The sequence below is a fragment of the Hemiscyllium ocellatum genome, chromosome 15, assembly GCF_020745735.1.
Source record: "Hemiscyllium ocellatum isolate sHemOce1 chromosome 15, sHemOce1.pat.X.cur, whole genome shotgun sequence".
In the NCBI taxonomy this organism is placed as follows: Eukaryota; Metazoa; Chordata; class Chondrichthyes; order Orectolobiformes; family Hemiscylliidae; genus Hemiscyllium; species Hemiscyllium ocellatum.
Genome location: NC_083415.1, coordinates 59,622,089 through 59,627,332, shown reverse-complemented (window position 1 = coordinate 59,627,332; position 5,244 = coordinate 59,622,089). Strand labels below are relative to the sequence as shown.

General features: G+C 45.4%; 1 protein-coding gene across 1 annotated transcript in view; it reads right to left on the bottom strand.

The window, feature by feature from the left end:
* The window catches only part of c15h20orf96 (chromosome 15 C20orf96 homolog), a 46,056-nt gene extending 41,085 nt beyond the window's left edge, over positions 1–4,971 (bottom strand). The window contains exon 1 of the mRNA XM_060836164.1: positions 4,888–4,971. The gene's annotated coding sequence lies outside the window, so the exon portion shown is untranslated. The remainder of the gene's footprint in view (positions 1–4,887) is intronic.
* Positions 4,972–5,244: the final 273 nt, after the last annotated feature.

The window sequence follows — 5,244 nt, the reverse complement described above, 5'->3', positions numbered from 1 at the left end:
GTTATGGAAGGGCAAGATGTTTTGCCACAGGCTTGGAGGGTCGAAGAGCTTGTTCTGTGCGGTATTGTTCTTTGTTCTTTGATCTCCAACAACCACAACTATCTTTCTCTGAACTAAGATTGATTCTGACCAGTGATGAGCTATCCTCCATTGACCCAAGTTTTACCAGTAGCTCTTGATTGAAAATTGAAGTGTTGCTAAAATGGGAGCCAATACAGGCCCGCAGAAAAAAAGATGTTTGGTGAATAGAACATAGTGAGAAATAGACAGACAGGAAGAGATGTCTAATTTACAGGGTTGAATGTGGGTGGTTGCTCAGGAGTCCATTTGTTTTGCAAGGATCATTCAAAACCTGAACTCTGCTACTGTGATCCAATCACATACAAAAGATCTGAGGCAAGGCAAGATGATTCCCTTGACAAGGCAGCATTTACTGATCGACGAATCAAGAACTACTGGTAAAAATATCATACAAGAGCTGTAACAAACACTACATTGGACAAACAGGCGGAAAACTAGCCACCAGGATACAACTAGCCACAAAACGAAATGACCCTCTGTCATTAGTATCCTTACATACAGATAAGGAAGTACACCACTTCGACTGGGACAATACATCCACCTTAGAACAAGCCAAACAAAGACACTCAGGAGAACTCCTAGAAGCAGAGTTCTGGTTGGAATGCTATCAGTAAACACAACGAATTAGACCCTATCTACCACCCCCTAAGAAAAAGGACAGGAAATGACATCACCACAGGAAATTACCACACCAACTCAAAGAAACCCAAACATATAAATAGAAAGCAGGAATCATGTACAGTGCTTTGCCTGAGACTCACTGAAGATGTTACCTAGTATGGTGACGAAACGTCTGGGGGGTAAGGAGTAGTGGCTCTGACTTATTGGTCTTTTTAGTAATTATGTGTCATATTACAGAGGTGGTGATGGTAGAAAGGTAGATAACACCCCAGGACCTGATCAGGTATATCCTGGAACTCTGTGGGAAGCGATTGCTGAGCCCTTGCTGAGATATTTGTATCATCTATAGCCATAGATAAGGTGCTGAAAGACTGGAGGTTGGCTAATGTGGTGCCACTATTTAAGCAAGGTGGGAAGGAAGAGCCGTGAAACTATAGACTAGTGAACCTGATATCAGTGGTGGGCAAGTTGTTGGAAGGAATCCTAAGGGACAGGATTTACATGTTTTGGAAAGGCAAGGACTGATTATGGATAGTCAACATGATTTTTTGGGTAGGAAATTGTGTCTCACTAACTTGAGATTTTTTGAAGAAGTAACAAAGGAGATTGATAAAGGCAGAGCGGTGAACATGATTGATAAGGGTGTTGACAAAATTCTTCACGGTAGACTGGTTAGCAAGGTTGGATCACATGGAATACAGGGAAAACTGGCTTGAAGGTAGGAGACAGAGGATGGTGATGGAAGGTTGTTTTTCAGACTGGAGGCCAGCAGTGTGCCACAAAGATCGATGCTGGGTCCACTGATTTTATACATTTATACAAATGATTTGGATGTAAACACAGGAGGTATGGTTAGTAAGCTTGTGTACGGCACTAAAATTGGTGGTGTAGTGGACAGCGAATAAGATTACCTCGGAGTACAATGGGACCTTGATCAGATTGACCAATGGGCTGAGGAGTGAGAGATGGAGTTTAATTTAGATAAATGAGGGTGCTACATTTTGGAAAGGCAAATCAGACCAGGATTTGTATTTTTAATGGGAAGGGCCAGGGGAGTTTTGCTGAACAAAAGGCCTTGGAATGCAGGCACATAGTTCTTTGAAAGTGGAGTCATAGGAAGACAGGATAGTGAATGTGGTGTTTGGCCTGCTTGCCTTTATTGGTCAGTGCACTAAGTATAGGAGTTGGGAGGCCATATTGCAGCTGTACAGGACATTGTTTAGCCACTTTTGGAATACTGCATTCAATTCTGGTCTCACTGTTATAGGAAGGATGTTGTGAAACTTGGAACAGTTCAGGAGAGATTTACAAAGATGTTGCCTGGGCAGGAGGATGAGAGTTATAGTGAGAGGCTGAATAAGCTGGGGGCTGTTTTCCCTGGGGCATCAGAGGGTGAGGAATGACCATTTAGAGGTTTATAAATCATGAGGGGCATGGATAGAATAAACAGCGGGGGGAGGGGGAGTCCAAAATGAGATGGCATCAATTTAAGGTGCGAGGGGAAAGATTTAAAAGGGACCTAAGGGGCAACCTTTTCACAGAGAGGGTGGTGCGTGTATGGAGTAAGCTGTCAGAAGTAGTAGTGGAGGCTGGTACAATTACAACATTTAAAAGGGATCTGGATGGTCATATGAATAGAAAGAGTTGAGGGATTTGGGCTAATTGCTGGAAAATGGGACTGGATGTATTTAGGATTTCTGGTCAGCATGTTGTACAGCTCTATGATTCCTTAAACAGTAGCTTTGTATGTACTTTGAAATAACCTGTTACACACAACAGTGACAAGCAGACCTTGAACCCAATCTTTCAGGTCCAGAGTCAGGGACTTCAGTATTTCTCAAATACTTGAACTTCAGCTTGTACCATTGGGATTTCTTTGCAAAGAGCAGACTCAGTGTCAGAATCTGTTATTTTTCAGCCGAATTACTTGTCCACCTGATGTGCAAATTGAAATAATCTACCCATTAAGTTGAGGAAGAATCCTGACTTTGAGTTCGCCTTATTATCCTGGGATTTTGAGGTTTGCGTGAACAGAGTGACAGCTAGGATGAGAGGGGAAAGATATAAAAAAGACCTAAGGGGCAACTTTTCACGCAAAGGGTGGTACGTGTATGGAATGAGCTGCCAGAGGAAGTGGTGGAGGCTGGTACAATTACAACATTTAAAAGGCATTTGGGTGGGTATATGAATAGGAAGGGTTTGGAGGGATATGGGCTGGGTGCTGGCAAGTGGGACTAGATTGGGTTGGGATATCTGGTCGGCATGGACGGGTTGGACCGAAGGGTCTGTACATCTTTATGACGCTATGACTCTAGAAGAGTTAGAATCAGATCTACAGCACAGAGAAAAGCTCTTCAGCCCAATATGTCTGCAACAGTCAAAAACAGCCACTTCACTATACTAATCCAATTTTCCAGTAGTGGGCTCACAGCCTTTTATATCTTGGCATCGCAAGTGGACACTAAACTGTATTTCTTAAATGTTATGAGGATTTCTTCCTCTACCACTCTTAGAAGCAATGAGTTCCAGATTCCCACCACCCTGTGGGTGAAAATGTTTTTGGTCACATCTCCTACCTTAAACGTATGCCCCAGATAATTGATTTCTGAAATCAATGGGAAAAGTATCTTTCTGCCTACCATATCCATTCCCCTTATTTCGTACATTTCAATCATAGCCCCTCTGTTGCGCATGAATTTTACGCAAGGTGCAAGAAAGAAAATCAGCAGAATATAACCAAAATAGTTGAGCTTAGAGATAACAAAGGCATCATTAGGTGGATTTCTCACACAGGTGAGCAGAGACAGCAGTTTGTATGCAGTCCTGTCATCATATTTTGGCCCTACTGTGAGCAGGGTAAGGATGCTGTTGCAACTTGTAACAGGCATTAGCCTTCATAACCTGTCCTGATCTTAAAGGGCACAATCAGCCCACTCACTTGCATGTATGGGAAAGAGCCACTGCATGTCAGTCATAGAGTGATACAACACAGAAACAGAACCAGTCCAATTCAAACATAATCCCAAACTGCTCCAGGCCTATATCCCTTCAAATCTTTCCTATTCACGTGCCTATCCAAACATCTTTTAAATATTGGATGTGGGCGCAGTCACACCAATGAGAGCCACAAAGCTGTACAGCACTGAAACAGACCCTTTGGTCCAACTCATTCATACAGATACTCTAAATTAATCTAGTCCCATTTGCCAGCATTTGGCCTATCACCCTCTGAACCCTTCCTATTCACATTCCCACCCAGATACCTTTGAAATGTAATTGTAGCAGACTCGACTGCTTCCTCTGGCTGCCCATTCCACATACACACACCACCCTCTGCATGAATAAGTTGCCCCTTAGGTCCCTTTTAAACCTTCCTCAGGAAGTTAATTCCACACAGCGTCCCCGTGTCTTTTTTTTAAAATGCCTTCCTTCTCACCTAGAGAAGAGTTGACCATTTGACCTCACATCAGTGTAGCCACCAGCCCAGTCATTTATCTCACTGCCACAGGGGAGAGTGTGCTGTGCACTGGCTTGGCACTTAAAAAGAAAACAGGATAGCCTTGATGGGTTGAATGACCTTCTTCCCAACAGAGAGTTGGGAAAGAATGCTTTTCTGAGGGGGAATAAAGTTGAAAATCACACAACACCAGGTTATAGTCCAACAGGTTTAATTGGAAGCACTGGCTTTTGGAGCGACGCTCCTTCATCAGGGAATAGGCACCTATTGGGGCGTCGCTCAGAAAGCTAGTGCTTCCAATTAAACCTGTTGGATTATAACCTGGTGTTGTGAGATTTTTAACTTTGTCCACCCCAGTCCAACACCATCATCTCTGGGGGGGGGGGGGGAAAGAGGATGAGGGGCTCCTGAGGACATAAAACGGCGCTATATAAATGTGAGCAACACAGACTCGAGTATGCCTGAGCTGGGGGAACAGCCTGCAACCCCCTTCCCTCACCCCCGGGGGAGGGGAGTATTGCTGTTGCCCATCTCCCTGCCTCTGGGTATGTGACCAGGAGGCTGGGTGTTGCTGGTTGCTATGGAAACCACCACCTTCGCCTGGGCCCAGGAGGCGACACTCACCTACCGCTGCCGTGCTTCGAATGAAAAGCTCCAGGTCCGCTTCCCCTGTCCCCCCCCCCCCCGACAGCGCCGCGAAGACCCGGGCCCCGCATTAGATTACTCACCGCCTCCGAGACCCCGGCCGCCCAACCCGCGGGAACCCGTCACTGTCACCGTCGCCGCCACCACCGCATTCACTGCGCATGCTCACTTGCCGGCTGGCGGCTCAACCATTGTTACGCATGCGCATGTCTGTCGCTTCTTCCCCACCGCAAACCTGGTGCACATGCGTATTAAGACAATAGACAATAGGTGCAGGAGTAGGCCATTCTGCCCTTCGAGCCTGCACTACATTCAATATGAGTAAAAAATGAGGTCTGCAGATGCTGGAGATCACAGCTGCAAATGTGTTGCTGGTCAAAGCACAGCAGGCCAGGCAGCAGTCTATTCCTGAGATGCTGCCTGGCCTGCTGTGCTTTGAC